This window comes from Balaenoptera physalus (genome assembly GCF_965194825.1).
Source record: "Balaenoptera physalus genome assembly, chromosome: X".
Lineage (NCBI taxonomy): Eukaryota > Metazoa > Chordata > Mammalia > Artiodactyla > Balaenopteridae > Balaenoptera > Balaenoptera physalus.
In genome coordinates, this window is record NC_138903.1 from 3006847 (window position 1) to 3033806 (window position 26960).

Below are 26960 nucleotides of genomic sequence, written 5' to 3' on the forward strand. Positions count from 1 at the left end.
TATATTTTGTCTTATTTCTTTTAGCATTTATTTGTATTTGTGTATTTTTTTAAACTGATGGCAAGATATGCAAGTGTGCACATTTGCATAGTTTCTTTCGTTCAAAATAATATTGGGATTTTGTTTCTCATGTCATATTTGTCTTTGAAGGATTATTTTGTACCTGCAGAGATTCCATAATGAGAGTAAATTTAATGGTCCACCTCATACCTGAAAACCATGATATTTAGCTTTCCGTATTTAAACTTCCCTTATGAGGGACTTCCCGGGTGGTGCAGTGGTTAAGAATCTGTCTGACAATGCAGCAGACACGGGTTCGAGCCCTGGTCCACGAAGATCCCACATGCCACGGAGAAACTAAGCCCTTACACCACAACTACTGAGCCTGCGCTCTAGAGCCCGCAAGCCACAACTACTGAGCCCACGAGCCACAACTACTGAGCCCACGTGCCACAACTACTGAAGCCCGCACGCCTAGAGCCTGTGCTCTGCAACAAGAGAAGCCACCACAATGAGAAGCCCGTGCACCACAACTGAGAGTAGCCCCCGCTCGTCGCAACTAGAGAAAGCCCACACGCAGCAACGAAGACCCAACGCAGCCAAAAATAAATAAATAAATAAATAAATAAATAAATATATATATAAACTTTCCTTATGAGACTCTTTGCAGTCACAACTTTATCATTTTGGTATTTTACTGCAATACAGTCCATTAAATGGAATTATTGTGACAAAGTATAAAGTTTTAGGATCATTCGTTCATAATGCCAATGCTTTTTTTTTCAGAAAAATAATCACAGTAATGATATTGCCAACATCATCGCATACAAATGTCTTGTTGGCCTGCCGTTTAATCATGTATTGTCTTTTTAAATAAAAACAATAATTTTATCATAAAAGCTTGGGTCTCATCACTGAAAGGACACATCTTCCTCGTGTGAGGAATAAACAACATGTTTTTTCATTAACGGCCCTGTGGAGAACTGCTCCGAGCTGTTCCTTGGTGAGGTTCTCTGTTTCTATTTTAGCTTATGTTGTTCAGCATGCTATGTTGAGAACATCAGCCGTTTTACAGCTGATTCAAATGCATGTGGCATCCTACATGCCCGTAGTGTGTATTTTTCCCCTGAGGATTTTCACTGACCTTACGTGCCCTGCCGCTGCTTCCCCATTCTGTCTGCTGGACACCAGCTCAGCTCTGTCCAGTCCAAAGGCCATCTGTACAGCAGAGAGAAAAAAAGCTAACTGGTCTCCATCCCTCACAGAGCCCTTGCCCGGGTCTGCCTGAGGACCACGCGAGGTCTTTTTAATTCTTGCCATGATGCCCATTTTTGAGTCAAGGATTCCTGCCCCATGATGAAAAAGTGCTGAAGATTTGGTTTCTCCATCACACAGGCAGCAAAGATGTGCCGGGTGGCAGGGATAAATCCAGCCAGGTCATCCATCAGTTCCCCTCTCTGCTGAGTCACCCGATAAATAGAATGTAGCCTACGTGATCAGTTACTTCAAACCTTTGGGGGTCAACTCCTGATTTGAACTATTTTCCCGCCATCTTAAAATTACGTGCTTCCCTTACAATAACCAGGGCAAGCTTTATTTTCTATTTTTAAGATTTAGGTTTGGAAATTCAGGTTTTGTTTCAAAACCTGGGTTTTGCTGACATACCAGCATCTTTAGTCTCTGTTCATACTTCAAGGATCATCATGTATGCTTAAAATAGATCTGTGTAGAAAGACTGTGTATACTCTCTCCTCAGGAAATATGGAACATAAATTTTTAGATGCCTGGAATAATCAACCACAGAGGCTGTGTTACCAACTTGGTATTGGACAAAAAATTGAAAACTGAAAATCTTACTCGGAGATTTACTTTTAGCTTTGCTTTAGACTCTGGTTAGGACTCTTGTGTTCTCACTGCCAGGGCCTGGGTTCGATCCCTGGTCAGGGAACAAAGATCCTGCAAGCTGAGCAGCGCGGCCCAAAAAAGAAAAGTACTTTTAGCTTTGCTTCAATGTATACAGTATTTCACATTTTATTTATTTTTCGTTTTTAAGTGGTGCTGTCCTTGAAGGAAAAGAAAGGAAAGGGAAAGAACGGAAAGACCAGGAAACAGAACAAAAAATACTTCTTGGTGAAAATGGAGCAGGTCCCCAAATCACAAACACATCTTTGCAGGGTGAGGCACCTGGGAGCCATTCTCAGCTCTCACGGCTCACAGATTTTATGAAGGAAAAGCAACTTTCTTCAATGGGTCCTTAACAAAAAAACAAGACCTCTTCACACCCGGGGCTCAGTGAGAGTGGACGCTGCTCGAAGCATCTCCCAGTATGATCTCCCGCGAAGACAGTGAGGCGGGTTAGGTTTCTCTCCCTTTTACTTTTACAGGACCAGGCGCTGAGGAGGGATGGCCCGGCCCATGGGCACAGCCTTAGGAAGCCGAGAACCTGAACTGCGGTAGCTGGATCAACTCGTTCAAGGTCATGTGGCAAAAACATACACACAGACACGCACAAACGTGTTCTCAGATCCAGAGAGTCACGGGTGGGTCTTGAAGCTCTATTTATGTGCAGGAGTTATTTTAGGAAAAAATATTCCTGTTTCATTTTAAACATAGTTATTGGATTTTCAGTGGGAAATCGAAGCGTATCGAAATGCACGTGTGTATATAAATATATAAACGTATGATGTGTATATAAAAAAGCATAGGCATATGTGTATAGATATTTATATATGCATACATATTTATATAAACATAAATGTGTATATATAAAACATAGGCACATGTGTACAGATATTTACATGTAAATATGTGTAAGTATATAAATATCTAGACAGGGACGTCCCTGTAAGTCCAGTGGTTAGGACTCCGTGCTCTCACTTCCGAGGGCCCAGATTCGATCCCTGGTCAGGGAACTAAGATCCCACGAGCTGCATGGTACAGCCCAAAAAAGAAAAAAAATACATCTATACACATATGCCTCTTTTATATGTACACATTACTTATATTTTGATGCTTCTATTTTCCATGGAAAATACAATAATTATGTTTAAAATAATACAGAACACAACACTGTAAAGCAACTGTACTCCAATAAAAAATTTTAAAAAGAACTGTGAGATAAAATAAATTCCTGCTGTTACAAACCCCCCCAAAAAATATAGAAATATTTTCCCTAAAGTAGCCTATATGTATATATAGCCACACATAATAGGTACATATATAAATAAGCATATGCAACAGTGTATATACTTATATATGTACATATGCATATATATTTATAGAAGTCTATATACACGAGCATCTGTTTACATATGCACATTTTGATATGCGTGTATATATGTACAGAGTTTTCTGATACTTCAGCTCGATAGCTGCCGGAATCCTCCACGAACAATTTAATTAGCAGATGCACACACTGGCCCCGGCTTCCCAACAAGCCCTCTGGGTGGGTGACGGGTGGATAGACAGCCCTCTCTGGATGAAGGATGTGATCACCATCCTCAGCCGTTTGCAGCAAAGCACAAGCCCAAAGGCAGAGAGAGCCACGCTGCATTTCAGGGAGTTGTGAAACAGGGGCCAGGAGAAGGCGTGCACAGCTGCATCCAAGGGACCCAGGGATGCTTTCCAGGGGCAGTGACATGGAAGCAGAGGCGAAAGGACAGAGAGAACATGGCTGGGGCCACTGCCAGGGGTGACACAGAGCACGGCAGCACGACAGCTCTGTGGCCAAGAGGGAGACCACCAGACACTACGTTTTTCGCGTCTCTGAAACTTCCTTGGGGACCTTTCCCAGGGACTTTACTTATGTCTTCATCACATACATGTTCTCCTTTTCTTTCCTGACATCCTTATCAGCTGTGTCATCGTTTTAACGTCCTTGTCTATTAATTCCGTGTCTCCGGCATTTCTTGGTTGGTTCGCTTGTGAAGTGCTCCGCCCCAGGAGTCCCACCTGCTGACCCCTCCCTAGACACCCCCTCTGTCTCCACGTGTCACGAGGAGACCGGGCAGGCTTCGGGACTGCCCCCCGGGCAGTTCACCGGGGCCCTTGTAGGGACCATCTCCTCTGTCCCCCGTCTCCCAGGGACCCAATATCTGAGAACAGCTGTCCCTTATCTTCCATCTGTTTGTTCTACTTTTATGGCAAGAGACACTTTCCCTTGTAGTTGCCACCAGACGAGAAGTCTGCAAATAAAGTTCTCCAGAGGTGAGAAAGGATCTCCTTAAACTCTGGCCGAGTCGTGATTTGTGCGTGACCGGGTAAAATTAACCACCAGAGAGCAGAAGGATGGAAGAGTCCAGAAGTTCACACGTGGCTGGAAAGAGTTTGCATTCCTATCCACCCAGGAAATCAATACTGTATAATAAACACACACAGCTGTATACCAGGACGACTTATAAGAGCTGATAAATGAATTCTCACGGCCAGTGGCATAAGTTAATGCACTGCTTTCATCACTAAGAAAAACCCAGCTATGAAAAGAAAAAGTGTAGTGCTTTTACATCTCTGGGGAGGGGGGGCAGGGTTCCTTATCTTACGAGAACAGAAGGGTCATTTTGCAGAGTGGCTCCGTCTGGGGACCACAATTTGAGTGCCACTGCTAAACGTCATCCAGAGATACACGCATAAGGAAGACTTGTGTAAGGAAATGGGTGGTAATGCTGCCTTTAGGATAGTGACGAGCCAGGAATGGTGAGTATTTCTCTGCTAGAGCTGCCATGACAAAGGACCATGCAGTGGGAAGCTTAAACCACAGACATGTATCTCTCCCCGTCCTGGAATGTGAGATCCAGGTGTGGGCAGGGCTGGTCCCTCCTGAGGCCTCTCTCCTTGCTGTGTAGACGGCCCTCTCCTCCCTGTGTCCTCACGGGGTCGTCCCTCTGGGTGTGTCTGTGTCCTGATCTCCTCTTCTTATAAGGACACCAGTCCTGTGGGATCAGGACCCACCCTAGAGACCTCATTTTATCCTCATCCCCTCCTTAAAGACCCCATCTCCAAATATAGACACACTGGGAGTTAGGGCTTCCACATATGAATTTTGGAGGAACATAATTTAGTCCATAACAGAGAAAAATAGATGGATGGGGATATTTAGATTTTTTCAAAAAGCACATTTCTCTGCAAAGCCCCAGTCATTATGATGCACACAGAATGTCAAGTAACCAAAATATCCCATCCAAAGAACACTGTGTAATAGGTACAGATTATAAATCCATCAACGCTCCCAGCAGCTGATGGTATGAACGATGGACCCATCTGCTTGCTGAAATAAAGTTGCAAGTTATTCTGACGGAACTAAGCAAAAACGCTGCTTCATAGTTTCTGAAACATCTACTTCTATCTTGCCGTAATTCACTGAGTAAAAAAAGTATTTATGGGTACATGTTTGAGAAGCAGACTATCAAAGCTGTATCCGCTGTATTTGCTGATACACGATTAAATGTATCAACCGATACACAATCATGCACAGCACTTCGAGTTGGATTCTGACGTGTCTCTTGCTGTTACGTCTTCCAGCCTTCCTGTTACACAAGATCACCAAGGCAAAAGTTCACGGTAAGGATCATTTCGAATGGTCACTGGGTGCTTTCCTGGTCAGCTTTTCTGCTGCATTGTCAATGGGTCTGGAGCTGGCTCTGTGCTGTTTGCAGAGCTGGTTTTGTCTCTCTGGTCCCTGGGCATGTCCACAGATGACGCTGTAACCTGGAGATGCCCTTCTCTCTGCACTCCTCACGCCTCTTTAACACATCGGTTGGTCTTTGTATTTTTCAAGCATGCGTCCCTCGATGAAAGCTTACGATCAGCCCTTTGACGTAACCTAGGGTGTATGAGGTGAGGCTGTTAGAGGGTCGGACAGCGGGTCCTGCGTGCTGACTACAGCAGGTACACTGGGATGCTTTCCATGAGTTCAAGAGAAGAGCACTTAGTGGCCTCACATGGAAGAAAACTGCAGGCTCCTCTCTGGGTAAGTTCAGAGAGATGTCTGCAGGTGATAAAGCCACTGCATTTCTCCAGTTGGAGAGGGAGCAGGTAGATGGTGCCTAAGCAGCTACTCTAAGGGCTCTTGACCAGGACACAAGCTAAGCAATAAGGATGCTGCAGAAGGAGCCCCCTCAGCCCTCCCTTCATCTCAGAACGCACCCAGCGATGGGCAGACAGCTGGGTTCCTGGCACGCCTTACAATTCTACCAAGACCCCAGGCAACATAGGACTCATTCACAGGATGCCTCCTACGTATTTATTCCAACGTTTTCCAGTTTAAAGAGGTAGTATTTTTTAATGCATAAATCAAAAAGGTGGCCCTGAAACTTTGTCAAGGTGATGTGTATATTTGAGTGCATTTAGTAACAAAATAAGACATTCAACCTTCATGCTGTTGCTGCTGCTGGAGGTGTGGATTTCTGGAGCTGTGAGATGCTCCCTGTGATTGACTCCGTGTAATATAGCCTATCGCACTGAGGGCAAAAAGACGATAGATACATGGGTAAATAGATGGGTAGACAGACACACGGATAGGTAGGTAGATGAATGAGTGGAGAGGTGGATGGATGGATGGAGAGAAAGATGATAGATAATTGACAGATGACAGACAGATATGATACGCACATAGAGATAGATATGATAAGTAGATAGATGGATAGATAGGTAGATAGATATGATAGGTAGATAGATGATTGATAGCTAGATAGATAGATAGAATAGGTAGATAGATAGATAATAGATAGATGATAGATATGATAGGTAGATAGATGATAGATAGGTAGACAGATGATAGAAACATGGATAGGTAGATAGATGAATAAGTGCATAGGTGGACGGATGGATGGAGAGAAAGGTGATCGATAACACACAGATGATAGACAGATATGATATGCACATAGATAGATAGAGATAGATATGATAAGTAGATAGATAGGTAGATAGATATGATAGATAGATGATTGATACCTAGCTAGATAGACAGATAGAATAGGTAGATAGATAGATGATAGATAGATAGATAGATGATAGATAGATATGATAGGTAGATAGATATGATAGGTAGATAGATGATAGGTAGATAGATGATAGATAGAAACATGGATAGGTAGATAGATGAATGAGTGCATAGGTGGATGGAGAGAGAGAAAGGTGATTGATAATAGATGATAGACAGATATGATATGCACATAGATAAAGATAGATATGATAAGTACATAGAAAGGTAGATAGACAGATGATAGATACATAGATATGATAGGTAGATAGATGATTGATAGCTAGATAGATAGACAGAATAGGTAGATAGATAGATGATAGATAGATAGATATGATAGGTAGATAGATACGATAGGTAGATAGATGATAGATACGATAGGTAGATGGATGACTGACAGCTACCTAGCTAGCTAGACAGATGGAATACGTAGATAGATAGATGATAGCTAGATAGATAGATGCTACATAGCTAGGTGATAGACACATACATACATGCATACATACACACACATACATACATATTTGGCTGCATAAGAAACCACTGATTTTGATCTTATTTCCCAAAGCAAAGTTAGAAATAAGCATTTTATGGAACTATTAGAGGCACATATTAGTTGCTCCCTCTGGGAGGACGATGGGTGACCCTACAGAGTGGCAATGGGAACATCTCAATGCACGGAGTGCCTGCAAACGAAAGATCTCTTTACTGGATGATCGGGACCCTTTTCTATGAGTCAGAACCTGCATTAATTATCTGACACGTTTGTGTGTCAGCGCTCTGTGGCTTTCATCCCATCCTCTCTAAAATGGGGGGCTGGCGTTCAGCGTGTCCTGAAGTCCATTCCTGCCTTGAAATGTGTATACCCTGGCCCCTTTGTGCATTTACGTGTGGGCTCATCTACCGGGGGACAGAGGCATGAAAAGTTCAAGCTTGGTCTTCAGTGCTTCTGGACATACACATTCTCAAATGTAAGGGAGTTGGCCCAGTGTTACAACGCAAACAGTAATCTCCTCCTTATCTTCAAGGAGATGTGAAGTGTAACTCTTATAAACACAATATCCTAGTTGTAGTAACAGTAACAATGGACATCCATCTTCATGAGTAAGGGTTTGGGTTACTTAAATCCGTGATTTTCAAAAGGGAATTGTGAAGCCCAAACTCTGTATCCTAGAATGTTCCCCTTTTTGAGACAGCGTGATGCAATTTCTTCTATGTTGGTGATATTACTTTGTCTTTGCCTGTATGCTTATTTGCACTAACCATTGCCATAAAGTGATAAACTACAATGTATACAAAAATACATCTCAGACTATGAAGATATAATGGATTTTTATGAGAACAACGTTAAGTGTTTATAATTCCATCAGTGAAAACGAGAAGGCACACGGTTGAATTCTCACTGACAAGTCTTACAAGATTTTATAACAGCATGACATCTTGTGATGGTCAGTTTTATGTCAATGTGGTTAGACTACGGTGCCCAATTGTTTGGTCAACCACCCATCGACATGTTCCTGTGAAGACACTTTTTTAAATGGGGTTGGTAGACTTGAGTAGAGCAGATTATCCTTCATAATGTGGATGGGTTTCATGCCCTCAGTTGAAGGCCTGAAGAGCAAAGACTGAGGTTTTCCAAAGAAAAAGCAACTCTACCTCAGCTAGACTGCTATCCTGCAGGCTTACCTGCAGTCTTGCTCACAGGTTTTGTAGTTGAGCGCTCCCACAATCCCAGAAACCGATTCCTTAAAGTAAATATATACTTCCTATTGGCTCTGCTGCTCTGGAGACTCTTGAATAATACAAATATCTTGACTAATACACATTTATACGATACAAGTACTCATGAATAACCATGAATGACAGTAGACTGAATCTTGGCTAACATGACCTGGTATCTCAGATAACATGGTCTTCTTTATTTGCAAATTTATTTCCTAATCCATTTCTGATTCTCTGAAACTCAACAACCAGGAGTTTTATGCTTACAACGTGCATATTGTATGACATGCGTCTCTAAAAAACATGCATATCGCCACTGGCCAACTCCTCCACTATCTTAACCTGCAACACGTAAAAAACACAACACATTTGGTAAGATTTCTACTGGGAAAGGATGAGCCTCGGGGTGCCAAAGCAAGATATTTGGAGAAGTATTGTTTTCAGGGAAGCCTCTTTGGCTGATTAAAAAAGTGACCACAAACAAGGCCACAGACGTGTTAGTCAGAATTCTCCATAAAAGCAGGACCAGTAGGACATGTGGATATAAATATAGATGATATAACAGATGTAGGTGTCGATGTAGGTGTAGGTGTAGGAATAGGTATGACATAAAATATAGATTTATTACAAGAAATTGGCTCAGGTGATCATGGAGACTGCAAATCCTCACGGATAACAGAGGCTGCAGTGGGCAAACTGGAGACCCAGGAGGGCTAACGGTATAAGTTCCAGTCTGAAGGCTCAAGAGCCAAGAAGAGTGGATGTTTCAGTTGGATGGTGAAAGCAGGAAAAGGCTGATGTCCCGGCTCAACCAGTCAGGCAAGAGGAGTTCCCTATTACTCAACATTTTCGGTCATTCAGGTCTTCAACTGATTGATTAGATGAGGCCCACCCACACTGGGGGAGGGCACTCTGCTTCACTCATTCTACCAATCCAAATGCTACTCTCATTCAGACACTCCCTTACAGACACACCCAGACTCCTCTTTGGTCAAATATCCAGGCACTCTGTCACCCAGTCAAGTTGACACATAAAATTAAACAGCACCATGGGCCCTAGAAATGTTTGTGTTCATGAGACTTTTTCTCCATGAAGAAAACAAAACAATGCCAAGGGGGAGGAGATTGGGGAAGGGATGCAGTGGGAGTCTGGGGTTAGCAGATGCAAACTATTATACAGAGAATGGATAAACAACAAGGTCCTACTGTATAGCAAAGGGAGCTATATTCAATATCCTATGCAAAACCATAAAGGAAAAGAATATTAAAAGAAAAAGAAATGAAGAAGCCCACTCAAGGATTATTTTTTTAAAGTCTTTAGCAGAATGTTTCTCTCTTTGATGTGGTTATTTGGTATCTGATTACATCCCAGATACTGTGAAGCTGCATGTTAATTTGTAGATTTCTGTCCTATAGAAAACAAACCTTAAAGTTTATAGGTTTTGTATCTAAACTAGTAATTTTTTTCTAACCTTCTTTTTTTTTGCTGCACGACACGGCTTCGGCAGTGAAAGTGCAGAGTCCTAACCACTGGACTGCCAAGGAATTCCCTCTAACCTTTTTTAAAATGCTTTTCCTGATGGACCATACAAACACGTGTCCCTTAAATGCTCTTGGAACTGGCTTTGCCATTTAAAATATTCTTCCATTATTTTAGGAATCCAGGAAACATATTCACATGTGTTCTTTATTTGCATGCATCAGGGTTTTAGCATTGTAAAAATTAGATTTTGCCACAGGAAATGCCAAGAAGTGAAAAAATAATTCAAAGTTTCCAAGACCCAAAGATATCAAGGGGAGGGCACGAAAATGGACTTGACGCACAAGTGATCAGATACTGACTTTTCAGGGAAGAATGTGGAGGGGCCATTAGAGATTTAATAACATGGAAGGGTCAGAATGTAATGCTTCAGGAAAGGTAGCTGTGGTGCAAGGCATGGGGCTGAGTTAAATACTGGAAGATGAAGCAGGGAACAGGTAGAAAGCGAGTGTGGTGACCTGGGTGTAATTAGGCGAGTGAGGAGGGGAGACATGGAGGGACTCCATGAAGGAAGATGTTAAGACAAATTGAGAGCTTTTTGATATGGTTGGTGTATTCGTCTCGCAGGGCTGCGGTAATAAAGTACCCCAAACTGGGCAGCTTACAACAACTGAAATGTATTCTGTCACAGTTCTGGAGACCAGAAGTCTGAAGTCAAGGTGAGGGCAGGGCTGATTCCTCTGTGTGTGTCTGTGTCCAATGTCCCCTTCTTGTAAGGACACCAGCCATTGGATTAGGGCTCCTGTCAGGCAGGATGACCTCCTCTTAACACGGGTACCTCTGCAATGATCCTGTTTCCTAACAAAGCCACACTCATAGGTTGTGTGTGGAAATGAATTTGGGGGGATGCTCTCCAATCAGGTTCAGTTGGCAAATTGTCAGTAAACAAGAGGAGACGAGGCGTTTGATGCCCTGACCTTTGCAAACTACTCATTCTGTGCGTTTGTCTGTATCCTGGTTCTTGCCTAAGCTGTTTCCCCTCATACTCTCCTGTGATGTTGAAACGGTGCAGGACCCTGTGGTCCTTCCCACCATGTCCCCAGCCTGCCTTTTTTCTGTGGAGAAAGTTTAGCCGAAGAATAAGTTTAATCTGAGAAGTGAGAAAATGCAGAAGCGAAGGAAAACACTCAAAGGAGACCAAATAATAACAGTTTAGTCATTAAGCAAAGTCAAGGACCTTTAGTTCCTCCTCAAGGGCTATAGATCATCTTCTGAGCCACATCCTGTGAGCTGACTTATAGATACTGAAACCCCGCCAAGAAGTGAACTACATGACAACCATAATCGGCCTCAAAGAAATGGGAACAAACCAACCTTGGAACTGAAGACGAACTGTACTTAAAACAATCAAGATGACGCGGATCAGACCACCGCAGGACCAATTTCAAGATGACCGTCAGAGCTGACAGCGCTGTTTCTGCCTGGAACCCACTCTGTCCGTCTATAAAAGCTCTTGCCCCCTGACTGTCAGTGGACGGGGGGAGTTGGCCTTTGGACAGGAGTTCCCCCAACCCGGTTGCCAGCATCCAAACTAAAGCAAACTTTCCTGTCCGCCAACCTGGCCTCTTTATTTTTATTTTATTTTTTTAAATAAATTTATTTTATTATTTATTTTTATTTTTGGCTGCGTTGGGTCTTCGTTGCTGTGCACGGGCTTTCTCTGGTTACGGCGAGCAGGGGCTACTCTTCGTTGCGGTGCGCTGGCTTCTCGTTGCGGTGGCTTCTCTTGTTGGGAGCACGGGCTCTAGGCGCGTGGGCTTCAGTAGTTATGGCTCGCGGGCTCAGCAGTTGTGGCTCGTGGGCTCTAGAGCACAGGCTCAGTAGTTGTGGCGCACGGGCTTAGTTACTCCGCAGCATGTGGTATCTTCCTGGGCCAGGGCTCGAACCCGTGTCCCCTGCATTGGCAGGCGGATTCTTAACCACTGCGTCACCAGGGAAGCCCCTGGCCTCTTTATTGGCTTTTGAGCAGCGAGCAGCCGGACCCCACTTTCAGTTACATTGTAAGGGTTCACGAGAAGAGTGAGTGACCAAAGGCAGGGTTCTGACGGTGGGTGTACTCATGGTGATGGATTTGCATCTGTCACACCCCGCTTGCAGCTGTGAGCGTCTTTCCTGCCAGCTCCTCTGTGCTGGGGTTATTAAAGACTTACAGTAAATTCTTGCCCACAGTTCCCTCCTCTCTTGGTGTGAAGTTTTCAACATTCTCAGGAAATGCCAGCTCAGTTCAGTGGGGACTCTACAGATGTCCCTGCCCTGCAAGGCAGACTTTTAAAATGAGATGCCTCTAAAGAGTCTTCAATTCCAGAAATTTGGAAGAGCTGGGCCTCCCCACTCGAGCTTACCAACTGGCAAAGGTTGATCCTTGCAGCCTACAGTGGACAGGGAGAGACCATCGGCTGTTTAAAGCTGCAAGATACAGGTCTGTCAGACAAAACACACACAGTGAGAAGTCGAGAATGCCTCAAAATAGGAATCCAGTCTGTCTACTTGTTACCGCAGTTTACAGTACAGAAAAAAAATAGATGTAAATATTGAAAGTTAGCTAGGTAACATTTTGCTCAATCATCAGATTAAAAGAAAACAGTAGATAGTTAGGTTACAGTATACAGAGTGTATTTGGACCTTGCGATCATCAGTGGATATTTCTTTGTGGAATTAATAAGTAAAATTAATTCTTAAAAAAACTGGAATATAAGGCAATATTGCTTGTGGATTATTTCACGTCCTAGAATTTTTAGTTGCTTAACAAACAGGAGTATTGCAGGCAAGACTGAAAAGAAAAATCTCTACCTCACAGTAATAATGGTAATACAGTAATAGCCTGAATTAAATAACTTTTCTTTTAAAGATAAATGCTGTTTATAACATTATTTAAATTATCAGACACATCCTCAGTCATTTGAAATGATTTGTGGCAAAAGGGTTGGGTCTTTTCATTTTCCAAGTCCTCAATTCTCTTGAAAGTAAGCAAACAAACCTCCAAGCATGTGTATAAGAAAAATGGAAGATTAAAGAACAGAGCACACAAAATACTATTTTTTGGACTTCCCTGGAGGTCCGGTGGTTAACAGCCCGCGCTTCCACTGCAGGGGGCGCGGGTTCCATCCCTGGTCGGGGAACTAAGATCCTGCATGCCGCACGGCTCGGCCAGAAAATTAAAAAAATAAAATAAAATAAAATATTAAAAAAACACAAACTACTCTTTGTTTCGTCATGAGAGAGAACTATAAAATGATGCCTGTGTGTGGACTGCATTGTAAATGCCGTTTTGTGGACCGAAAGAGATCGTTTTCCCACTCAAACCCAAAGCATTATTAAGTTAATCTCCTTTAATATCTTACGTCATTTTTCTTAAAGGTTTGGACTCTTTCAACCTTCCGATACGTTAAAATCGCTGCTCGCCGGCTGTACTGGGGGGTTCTTCTAATCCAGCTGTTGCCTGAGCCCAGAGACTCAGTCTTCATCTCAGACCCCAGTTCTGGAAGCGGGACCACTTCCCCTTCCCTGCCCACGGGTTCTGGCCTTGCTGTCTGGGTTCGTGTGTCACCCCTTTAAGACTTTGGTTGTGCGTTCGTCTTGAACCCTACCATCTCTGGTGGGCCCAGCTGGGCTGCACGATACCTGTGAATGGGATGGGACCCTGTGGAGGACAGGGTGTCTGCAGTGGGCGGACCATGGCCTGGAATAACGTGGCAGCGTGTAAATGATGCTACCTGAGCTCGCCATGCGGTCACAGGCTGGGCCCTTGGGGGCTGCCACATCCCCACTGCCACCTCCTTGCCCATGAACCAGCTGTCACATCTCTCTCAGCTTCCCCGGCCTCCTGGTTCCTCACTGCCGGGGAGATGCACAGACCATGGGACTGAGGTGCACAGAGCAACTAGGAAGGTCTCAGGCCGGTGTGCCCAAGCTCTTGGATCCAACGTGGACCTACTTGTGTGTCTTCTTTCGTGGTTATCACGCTGGAGTCAAAGCCATCTTAAACCCAGGCTGAGGGGTTCTCTTCACCAAGGTGGAATCCAGTTGCTATTGGTTTGCTAGAATGTCTCACAAAGTACCACAAGCCGAGGGGGTCAGACGCCCGGAATCTATCCTCTCCCGGTCCTGGGGGCTGGAAGGGAGACCAAGGTGGCCACAGGGCTGGTTCATCCCGTCCTAGGAATTCTCCCCTCCTTCAGTCTCTTCCGTATAAAACAGCTGACCAACGTACGTTTGTCCGCAGAGTTCTGTTTTCCAGAGTTAAACTTCAAGGACTGAAATGGAGTTTCAATGTTTAGCTCTCCACGCGTATATTCTTAACAGTGGCGTATTTTTTTTTTTTTGGTAGAAGGTGCTTGAATATATATTTTTAATTTTATTCCATTAAGTGTAAAGTTTCAAGACTTCTACAAAATAATCCCTCTGTGTGGAGGGAAGCATTTTGTTTCCAGTTGCATGTACTTGAGTTACATCTTTCAGATATAACTTATATTATATATATTATTTATATATAAATATGTATAAATTTTACATATAATTATATCTGTATATATATATGACAATCTGATACAAACTAGTATATATAGAATGGATAAACAACAAGGTCCTACTTTATAGCACAGGGAACTATATTCAATATCTTGTAATAAACCATAATGGAAATGCACATATAAAATTAGATACATTATACATATTATATATAATTTTAATATAAAATTTAAATATGTCATATAAATAAATATATAAATATAAAATGTACACATCTTTATATATGTAGAAAATAATCAAAAAATGGAAAGGTTTATGGAGTGAATTCTTATCTACCAACCACCCAACTTTAATAATTTTCAACTCATGGCTAAACTAAATTCATCATCGTACTCCTCATTTCTTCTTTCTCCCTTCAGATTATTTTAAAGCAAATACCAGGTGTGATAAAAAAAAATAACATCCATTACTCATATGTAGGTATTGTGGAATTGTATCTAATATATAGGAGCCATTTAAAAAATAAATCCACAACTTCTCTGGCGCACGTAAAATGTTGCCCATCATACTTAAGACCACAAACACCTAATCAGCGTTTAATTCCCTACATTGTCTCATACATTTTTATTATTGTCACGATTATTAATAGTTTGTTATTTTGAAACAGGATCCAGCTCTGCTCCACACGTGGTACTAGGCTGGCAGCTCCCTTTTCTCTCATAATTACATTCTCCCACTCCATCTCTCTCTTTCCCTCTTACAATGTGTTTGTTGAGGAAAGAGGGTCTTTTTCCCTCATATAATTTCCCACAGTCTGACTGTGTATTTATGACGCCCTTAGAATTTCCCATGGTCTTTTGTTTTCTCGCGAACCAGTCGTTGGTTTAGAGGTTTGATCCGATGAGCGTTTGATCGTTTCAGCAAGATGATCTCCATCAGGAGGTGCAAATTGTGTGCATTTTTTTTCTTCTTTGATAGGAAGCATCCTTGGTAGTCATCATTTAGAGGTTAGAAAATAGGGAGTTTCGGGACTTCCCTGGCGGCACAGTGGTTAAGACTCCACGTTCCCAACGCAGGGGGCCCAGGTTCGATCCCTGGCCAGGGAACTAGATCCCACACGCATGTCGCAACTAAGAGTTCTCATGCCACAACTAAGGAGCCTGCGGGCCGCAACTAAGGAACCTGCCTGTCACAACTAAGACCCGGTGCAACCAAACAGATAAATAAATATTTAAAAAAAAAAAAGAAAATAGGGAATTTCTATTTGCCTCATTCCCTTGCATTGATTAGCTGGCTATTTCTGTAAAGAGACGATTCATTGCATCAACTATTGGGCTAAACTGCGGTAAATTCTATTTAAGAAAGGGGAAACGGTATATTATTTCACTTTGTCTACCAGGTTGCAAATTGCATTTCCCCATTTGTTTGTTTAAATGAAATCGCAGAGACTTCTTTAACTTTGAATATCCAATGCTCACATTTTTTCATGGGATGCCCATGTGGGAATATCTATTACTCTAAACTAGACAGGATACTTTTTACATATCTGCAAAGCTCCCTCGACAGTGGAGTATAATTAACTGAAAAATGACATTTATCTGCATTGCATCGGGCATTGCCAAATGAAGCAGACAGGCTCTTTCCCCTCATTTTCTGTACCACATCTTTTCAAATTTCTTCCCCTTACTCAGGGTGGAGAGAGGTGGGTGGAGGGGTGGTACAGACCCTCTTTGTCCCCCTTGAATAGTTTAGGAATCTCATGGACCACTTTACATCTCAACATTACAGTACGTCTGGCAAAGGCTTAGCTGGACATGGACTTCCCCCACTCTCCACGTATTCAGGTCACAAGTGGAACAGCCATAGCCCTTGTAGAACAAGAGGATAAAATCTCAGCTGTCACCGTAGCCAGTTTTTCTATTTTCATTACACTCCCTCAATGCCTGTCACCACAGGCTTCAATCAGGGATATCTTCACCTACTTTGATCAGGGAATAATCTCTACTCTTCTTTTCCAAAGCCCCCTTCCTACCCTGGAGATTTTCTCTATTTATACCCAACCCTCATCTGCCCTTGGAGCTGTTATAAGTTATCTCTCTATTTTGGAAACTGGGCTAAGGAATTTGGACTTAATCCGGAGGGTCCGGGGATACCATTAGAGAGTTTTAGTCAGAAAGCCAGTTGAATGGATAAAGAAGATGTGGTACATATATACAATGGAATACTACTCAGCCATAAAAAAGAATGAAATAATGCCATCTGCAGCTACATGGATGGACCAGGAGATGATCATACTAAGTGAAGTAAGTCAGACAGAGAAAGACAAATATTATATGATATCACATATGTGGAATCTTAAAAAATGATACAAATGAACTTATTCATAAAACAGAAGTAGACTCACAGACATAGAAGACAAACCTATGGTTACCAAAGGGGAAAAGGGATGGAGGGATAAATTAAGAGCTTGGAATTAACATATACATACTACTAAATATAAAAGAGATAAGCAACAAGGATTTACTGTATAGCACAGGGACCTATACTCAATATCTTGTAGTAACCTATAATGGAAAAGAATCTTGAGTATATATGTATATGTGTGTGTGTGTGTGTGTGTGTGTGTGTGTGTGTGTGTATATATATATCTGAATCACTTTGCTGTACATCTGAAACTAGCACAACATCGTAAATCAAGTATACTCCAGTGTAAAATAATAATTTTTAAAAATTAAAAAAATAAAGAAAAAGAGTTTTAATCAGCAAATGGTATGTAGAGACTTGACTTTGGGCACGTTTATTCTGCCTGCAGGATGGAGAAATATTTGAAGAGGAGCAGAGAGGCAGAGATATCAGTTAGAAGCTTATTAAAGAAAAGTCAAAGAACAAAAAGGTCATGAAAATGATGAGGGAAAATCATATGGATAGACTGGGAAGTGATTACAGGGATATCACTAACAGGCGCTGGGGAGAGATTAGGGGCCTGGGGAGCCAAATTCTCTGGTTACAGCCAACTGTTGGCTTGAGGGTAGGTTGGTGACTTGGTATTCACTAGGGAACCCTGGCAGGATTGGACTTGGAGATGATGAAACAAGCTTTATTTTTTTTTTTACATCTTTATTGGAGTAGAATTGCTTTACAAGGGTGTGTTAGTTTCTGCTGTATAACACAGTGCATCAGCTATACATATACATATATCCCCGTATACCCTCCCTCTTGCGTCTCCCTCCCACCCTCCCTATCCCACCCCTCTAGGTGGTCACAAAGCACCGAGCTGATCTCCCTGTGCTATGCGGCTGCTTCCCACTAGCTAACTATTTTACATTTGGTAGTGTGTATATGTCCATGACACTCTCTCACTTTGTCCCAGCTTACCCTTCCCCCTCCCCGTGTCCTCAAGTCCATTCTCTACGTCTGCGTCTTTGTTCCTGTTCTGTCCCTAGGTTCTTCAGAACCATTTATTTTTTATTTTATAACATCTTTATTGGAGTATAATTGCTTTACAATGGTGTGTTAGTTTCTGCTGTATAACAAAGTGAATCAGCTATACATATACATATATCCCCATATCTCCTCCCTCTTGCATCTCCCTCCCACCCTCCCTATCCCACCCCTCTAGGTGGTCACAAAGCGCCGAGCTGATCTCCCTGTGCTATGCGGCTGCTTCCCACTAGCTATCTATTTTACATTTGGTAGTGTATATATGTCCATGCCACTCTCTCACCCTGTCACATCTCACCCCTCCCCCTCCCCATATCCTCAGGTCCATTCTCTAGTAGGTCTGTGTCTTTATTCCCGTCTTGCCACTAGGGTCTTCATGGCCTTTTTTTTTTCTTCCTTAGATTCCATATATATGTGTTAGCATACTGTATTTGTTTTTCTCTTTCTGACTTACTTCACTCTGTATGACAGTCTCTAGGTCCATCCACCTCACTACAAATAACTCAATTTCGTTTCTTTTTATGGCTGAGTAATATCCCATTGTATATATGTGTCACATCTTCTTTATCCATTCACCTGTCGATGGCCACTTAGGTTGCTTCAATGCCCTGGCTATTGTAAATACTTCAGCTCATATTTTTAAAGTTGGCATTATACTTCATATGCATTTTGGTTTTCATTATTCTTTTTTTAAAATATATTTATTTTATTTTATTTATTTTTAGCTGCTTTTATTATGGAAAACATAGTATGTGGATACTGGAAAAAGAGAACTTGGTTAGTTAGTGCATGGAATATGAAAAAGTGAACAAAAACCATGTTTAATTCCACCACAGTTAATATTTTAGCCCATTTCCTCCCCATCTTTTTTCAGCTCATTTTGTTTTAACATCTTTATTGAAGTATAATTGCTTTACAGTGGTGTGTTACTTTCTGCTTTATAACAAAGTGAATCAGCTATATGCATACATATATCCCCATATCGCCTCCCTCTTGCATCTCCCTCCCACCCTCCCTATCCCACCCCTCTAGGTGGTCACAAAGCACCGAGCTGATCTCCCTGTGCTATGCGGCTGCTTCCCACTAGCTAACTATTTTACATTTGGTAGTGTGTATATGTCCATGACACTCTCTCACTTTGTCCCAGCTTACCCTTCCCCCTCCCCGTGTCCTCAAGTCCATTCTCTACGTCTGCGTCTTTGTTCCTGTTCTGTCCCTAGGTTCTTCAGAACCATTTATTTTTTATTTTATAACATCTTTATTGGAGTATAATTGCTTTACAATGGTGTGTTAGTTTCTGCTGTATAACAAAGTGAATCAGCTATACATATACATATATCCCCATATCTCCTCCCTCTTGCATCTCCCTCCCACCCTCCCTATCCCACCCCTCTAGGTGGTCACAAAGCGCCGAGCTGATCTCCCTGTGCTATGCGGCTGCTTCCCACTAGCTATCTAGTTTACGTTTGGTGGTGTATATACGTCATCGTGAAGCCAGCTTTAGACAGAGGGTGTTTCAGGTGACACAGCTAAGTGATGGTTCAGGTGGGTTGCTGAATTTGTCATCATGGGCTCAGGGGAGAGAGTTCTTGGGGATGTCACCTCAGGAATCATCACCAACGCGGAGATGGTAAATGGCATCATGGTAGCAGATGAAGCTCTCATCACAGAAGAGACCAAAAAGATCATACCCACCCCTGACTTCCAGACAGAAATATGAATGTGAACCCCTCACGCCAGCATGCTCTCCCATATCACGTAAGCAGCACCTACACTATCTCCATTTAAATGTGTGTGTGTGTGTCAGCGTGTGTGTGTGTGCACCCTACGTGGGCACTCTATTTTATCACAGGGAAGAAGATGTAGCTTTGTACAAAGAATAGAACCTTTAGAGCCTAACACAGTTGAATGCAAATCACCAATGAACACCCAAGACCACACACGTTCCCAAGCAAGTGCTAAGAGTTGTAACTTATAGTCTCCTTTGCCTGAAAGGTTGAGTGAGTTCGGGGGAGAGAGGGAGAGGGTGGAGGTGGGGAGTTGTGTGTTCATATCCCAGCTGTGCAATGGCTTGGGTGACCTTGGACAGTTCAGTCCTTTATGGAACAGATTTACATTCTCCATCTGTAAAATGGAAAGAATTAGGTCTTTCCAGCAGGGCTGATGAGGAATAAATAACCTACATGAGCAGAAAGGAGAGGACAAATGCTATCACATACGTCAACTGAGCCCAGAGGCTCTGCTCCTCCAGGACAGGAGAGCTTCTTGTAAGGAAGAAGGAGAGTCTTTGTGGATATTTTTAGGGGGTACCTTGCCTTGGTCGGGAAAGCAGCAGAAAAGGGGTTTAGCTGAAGTGCAGAATGTAACTTCATGCTCACAGACGTTGAATAGTCAATGCCTCACAACAGGGGTATTAACATTGACTATTCAGCAGCCTTGCGTCTACTATATTTATGGAAAGGAAAGACACGTGAACTGTTGAAAAAGGCACAATTTGAGCAAGACATGAGATAAAGACTAGACACTAAGAATCCCATGCAGTCAGTAAATCAGAGCCAGACGCAAAAAAGAAAACTGTCACACACATGACCACAGAATCCCTGAGATGTCACAAGGAATAGTTATTTGAGATCAATTGAATTCACTTATTTAAAATCTCAGAGAGCAAAGGCATCGCGGGCTGCATGAAATGGGGGTCTCTGGTAGCTGAGGCATCTAGTGGAGACCCTCAGGAAACAACATTGCTGGGTGGGATGAATTGGGAGATTGCGATTGACATATATACACTATTAATACCATGTATAAAACAGATAACTAATATATATATATATATATGTGTATATATATATATATATATAACTAATATATATATATATATATCCCTGTATATCACAGGGAATGCCATTCAATGCTCTGTGGTGACGTAAATGGGAAGGAAATCCAAAAAAGAGGGGACATATGTATATGTACAGCCGACTCACTTTGCTGTATAGCAGAAACTAACACAACGGTGTAAAGCAACTATACTCCAATAAAAATTAATTATAAAAAAATAACATTGCTATTGTAATGGTAGTAAAAGTAGTCCCTGATGTTTTCATAAGTACTATTATTGATAATTATAGAGAGATACTATTCATCTATAATCTGTACAGTAAACAGGAAACCCTTTCGTCATTGCAAGTGTGCTATATTGACAACATATACGTCTTGTACCATCCTTTGCTGACTTTTCCAGCACTTTCAGCTGAATTCTCATGCAATATCCATGCATAGTTAGGATACTTGCACGTGTGTTGAATTGCCTCTGGCCTAAAATGCCCAACCAGAAACATACGCTAATGCACAAAGTAGCTGGCACCATGGAAGCGTCCTTCTTTTCCATTTTTTAGTGTTGGTGTCTCCTGTCATTTAACCGTTTTGTTTTGAGATGCTAGTATGATAGAATTCAGCACGTATGGCAGTACGATGTGATGGAATTGAGGTTCCCTTTAAACACCAGAGGGTCTGAGTTTGATGTCAGGGCCACCCATCCTGTCTTGTGTAACCTTTGAGAAGTGCCAAAATGTCTTAGAGCTTTGATTTCTTCGGATGTAGAGTGGAAAGAAAAACTTGGCCAATGCCACAAATTCATGGTGAACGTTAAAGTGGTACCACATGCAAAGCACTATATTTCTATCAGGAAGATGGGAACCCAAGACACCATTTTTCTCACAGAGGCCAGACAGTCCAACGCCCTAAGAGGTAGATTTTACTTAGAGTGTGATTTACAGGAACACTTTCCAAATCTTTCTTCTTCCTACTGAGTGTGGTGAAGTGAGGAATGGGTGACTACTTTTTGCTGATTTGGCAAAGTCCTCAATCTTTCCCACTTATTCATATTATTTTTAAATAAGAAAGAGGGGTTTCAAATACTCACATGTATTTGAGAAAGCCCCAACCCAGAATATTAACTCAAAAAATCTCTAAGAGTGCACCTGAGACTTCAGTATTTTGTGAAATCCCCTCAGGTAATTCTCATATGCGGGCAGAGGTTCACGAAGAAGAGGTTTGGATAGATGAAAATGACAACTTCATCAAACTATAGTTCTCCAAAATCAACCTGACTTATAGAAGAAGTGTTTGAATCCTTACCATGTAAGTACAAATCCAAGTGTCTGACTCAAAGCAAACCCTAGAGGGATGATGAAGAAGGAAAGAAGGAGACAGAGGAAGGAAGGAAGGAAGGAAGGAAGGAAAGAAGGAAGGAAGAAAGGGAAAGAGAGAGAGGAAGGAAGGAAAGAGAGAGAGAAGAAAATATGTGCCACATTAGAAAGTAAAATTCGTTTGTCATGTGTTGTGTGCAATTGTAAAGTTTGTAACTTTAGATTTATTTAACTGTCAAGAGACACACAAGGTAAGAAATACGGCATATGTTCAGCCCTATAAGGGGAAAATTCGTGACATTTTGGAGGTTTGGGACATTAAAGAGATTTTTGTGAGGGAAGGTTTCTGGAGCAGAGTCCAGATGGCTCTGTGGTTGGTGGCGTTTATTAATGTGACAGAGATATTTTTATAACATCGTGACATCCCATAGTTGTCAATGTTCATTAAGAGGAAAAAGTGCCCTGAGGTTCCTTTAACACTATTAATGATTAAGTTTTTAGCAGCCATAATTAAATTCCATCATAAATCTTATTGTTAATCTAAAGAAACAGAAGATTTCTGGCAAAAAAAAAATCAGCTAGAAATAATTTAAGATGACAAAGTGAATTTCCATGTAATATTAAAGGGCTTTAGATGCGTGCATATAAAAGTCAAATTTCCATTAAATTAGCAGGTGTTGAGCACCTACTATTGGTGCAAAAAATAACCCTTCATATTTGGTCATTTAAAGTCGACCAAAGTCTGCTGAAATTAATGTTATTATTTTGAGTTCACAAAGAAAACTGAGAATTAAAGATATTAGCTTTTTGATCGAGGTTATGCTATTAGGTACACCCCCAAATGCATCACGTATGATTAAAATTGTGAAAATTGCCCCAAAATGTCCTATCTTATCACCCATGAAATCTATATGACATATGTCTTGGGGACTACACCCTGTATAACAGAAATCTGCTCACAGATGTTTAAGCACCTTGAAGAAAAAAATATTAAGTATTTGCAAAGGCTTGGTCAGTGAAAATATTCCTGTTAACTCACTCATTCACAGCAGACACGTGAACACTGCTGCCTGAGGTTATGTGAGCATCTCACGGTGGCCGAGGGGAGGGAGGGTGACGTCTGGATCCGGCGTAAAGCTCCTGCACTCACCATCACCACTGAGCTGAGCGGGACGCACAAAAGGACAGTAGTAAGTACGGTGCTGATTGGTGCTTTGAGATCAAACCCGAGTATTTGGGGACGTTTGGATATCGATAGTCTTAAACACTGTGTTCACTTTTTTAAAAATATATATCTATTTATTTTTGGCTGCGTTGGGTCTTTGTTACGGTGCACGGGCTTCTTAATGTGGTGTCTTCTCTTGTTGCGGAGCATGGGTTCTAGGTGCGCAGGCTTCAGTAGTTGTGGCACGTGGGCTCAGTAGTTGTGGTGCGTGGGCTTAGCTGCTCCACGGCATGTGGGATCTTCCCGGACCAGGGCTCGAACCCGTGTCCCCTGCATTGGCAGGCGGGTTCTTAACCATTGCGCCACCAGGAAAGCCACACTTTTTAAAATACAATTAACTCGGAATTTATTCAGTGTACCTGGTTGCAAGACCCGTCACAAAAGCCCACTTGTGTTTGGCCAACATGGACATGAGCATGGGTGTCACTTGATGCCGGTATTCTCGGGGGGGAAGATAGCAGTGTAGCCCATCCCTGGAGAAGGCAGGGGCACGGTCCCAGCAGAGGTGGTCCGGGATAAATTTAAACGGCACCTCATTTCACTGCCACGGCATCCGGTGCAATAACATGTGTGCTAAAGGAACTGGAATATTTTAATTTCAACACTGCTACCACATTCAACAAGACCACCCAGTCTTAAACAAGCTTAACCACAGATGGAGAAAAGATGCAGAAGACAGAATCCAGGAGTTTTGTTGCTTTTTAAATCAACATTGCAATTAACTGCAAATCAGAATTCTCTTTTTAAAAGGAGAAACTCCAAAATTGTTTTTTAATCAATATTGCAATTAATTGCAAATCGGAATTTTTTTTTTTTTTTTTTAATTTTTGGCCAAGCCGTGAGGCATGCGGGATCTTAGGTCCCCAACCAGGGATCGAACCCGCGTCCCCTGCAGTGGAAACGCAGAGTCTTAACCACTGGACCTCCAGGGAAGTCCCCCGAGAATTTTCTTCTTAAAAGGTGAAACTGCAAAATATATTTGATTGTATTCAATCCCAATTAACTTATCTCTCACCTGCCTTGCTTGCCGATCTTGAAAACCTCGCCAGCATTTACGGAGCTGTGAAGTCCAAGTATTTACAAAGCAAAGTGATTCCGATGCCACAGAAATAGGTGGTTAACTTCCTTAAAGCGTTCAAGGTTTCGCCCAAGAAAAGGCACCATAACTATGTAGCAAGATTTATTGATTCCTCGGAACTAGAGGCTGCAGAGGAATCCGAAACTTACGCAAAGATAAATACTTGGGTTGGGTAACCGAGCGAATCCACTTGGCTCTGGGGGGAGGCCCTGCCCTCTCCTGCTGTCTGGCCTCAATGCAGTTACCCTCCGGTGTTCGCTCGCTCACCGCCAGTGTGTGTATGGACCAAACTGAAAGATGGATGACGTATTAAGGAAGCAGAGGCAGCTGAACCACTGGCGGCATCGTGGAGTCCGGGGACTACCCAGGGCTTTGAGTGAGAAGCGCACAGCTTGGCCGTGTCTCTACCCATCGCTCACGACCCACGTCGGGATGCAGAGATGCTGGCAGGGCAGACGATGCCCTCGGCAGACACCTCTGGAGAGAGGGGAGGAATTATTTACAGCGCAGGGCTCCTTTGTCAGGCGCGGACCGAGCAGGTTTGTGAGGGAAACACTGAAATTAGGAAGACAGGCTCTTCCATCTGAACAAGCCCTAAAAATAACTCCAGGTGGGAGACAAAAGAGAGCAACCTCTGAGACCTATTTTCCGTTTCAGCAGAGCCCTGGCTGGGGAATGGAGGGCTGGTTTTGCAACAAAAGACATCCTACTAAATTACACGAGGGCTGCTGTGTGGCCGCCTGCAGGTGTGCACCTGGCGGGGCTGCCGGTCGCTACTAGACCTGCAGGTCGTTAGGAAAAGTCCACCCGTATCTGAGGACAAGGGGCACAGATGTCTCACCTCCTGGTGGTCGGTGAGGTTCTGTCTTCCTTGGGTCTTTTGAATAAGAGCTATAAAGACTTCTTTGCAAAAGCCTTTTTTACTTTTTTTAAAAAGAAATCAGTGGCGTGCATGAAAAGTGAAAAAGGCAGATCAAGATGTTTAAATATAAATGCCTACTGGGGATGTTCAAAGGCAAGCTTCTGAGAGGCAGGGGCTGCTGTTCTCTTCAAGGGGCAGGTGTGCATTGGAGGGAGCCCTTCACCTTTGCTTTATCAAAGCCTGCCTGGCAGGGAGGGAGGGATCGCACCCCTTCACTCCAGGCTGCCCTTCCCCCGTGATAAATCGGACCACCCAACCCTGTTCTCCTTCTTGATGCGTATAAAGGGAGTGATGCACACATGTTCATTGCCACGATTTCTCCTTATGATTTAAAGATATTACAGGACTTCCCTGGTGGCGCAGTCGTTGAGAATCCGCCTGCCAATGCAGGGGACACAGGTTCGAGCCCTGGTCCGGGAAGATCCCACATGCCGCGGAGCAACTAAGCCCGTGTGCCACAACTGCTGAGCCTGTGCTCTAGAGCCCGCAAGCCACAACTACTGAGCCCGCACACCACAGCTACTGAAGCCCGCGCGCCTAGAGCCCGTGCTCCGCAGCAAGAGAAGCCACCGCAATGAGAAGCCCACGCACCGCAACCAAGAGTAGCCCCCGCTCGCCGCAACTAGAGAAAGCCCGCGCGCAGCAACGAAGACCCAACGCAGCCAAAAATTAATTAATTAATTTTTAAAAATTAAGATATTACAAAGCAAGAGGTATCTTTGGACCAGGTTTGAATAGTGCGATCTTTATCACTTGATCCACCTCACGCCACTTCATATTTAACAGCACCTTAAGCCAAAATGGTTGAATTGAAGGCAGAACATAGAACCCGAGGAAGAGATTTTTTTGTGACCTTAAAAACAGAAAATGATTGGCCTTTGGCTTTGGCAGGACATTGCTTATTCATGAGGAAGGACAGTACTCCCAGCTTTAGATGACAAACAAGAGGAGGACGAGCTGCTTTGGAAAATTTTCATCTTCAGTTCAGTCTTAGGTCCTCACGATCTGAGGACTTCCTAAACGTTAAATTCCAGATGAACCCAGGGGTGTGAACCCATTTTCAGTTTCAGGAGATAAACAGTTGATGGGTGCATCCCTTTCAAGCCCTCGGGATCAGTTAAGAAAAAAGTGCATGGAGAACAGGATAAATGGGCAAAAGGGAAGGTTGATTAGGATGGAGTAGACACACTCTACCCCAACGATGGTTCCTGTTACAACTAAGCCTTGGACAGAATATGGAAAGCAATGGCATGAGGACTTTAAAGGTACGTAATAAGGAAGGGACAAGAGACGGAGAAGGAAACGAAACCTCAAAGAAAGGCCAGGCAACAACGGGCTCAGGGTGCTTCTCCTGCTGTCTCTCCCGGCTCGTGGCCAGCCGGACCCCCAGGGCTGTGCAGCCCACGTGGACAGAAAAAGCACCAAGGAAACCCCCTTATTGCGT

The 26960-nt window shown here is 42.9% G+C and overlaps 1 long non-coding RNA gene across 1 annotated transcript; it reads left to right on the top strand.

Moving 5' to 3' along the window:
• Positions 1 to 26197, top strand: LOC309652481. Its single transcript, XR_014258745.1, has 2 exons — positions 1 to 447; positions 26045 to 26197. It is a non-coding gene; the product is annotated as an uncharacterized lncRNA (long non-coding RNA).
• Positions 26198 to 26960: the final 763 nt, after the last annotated feature.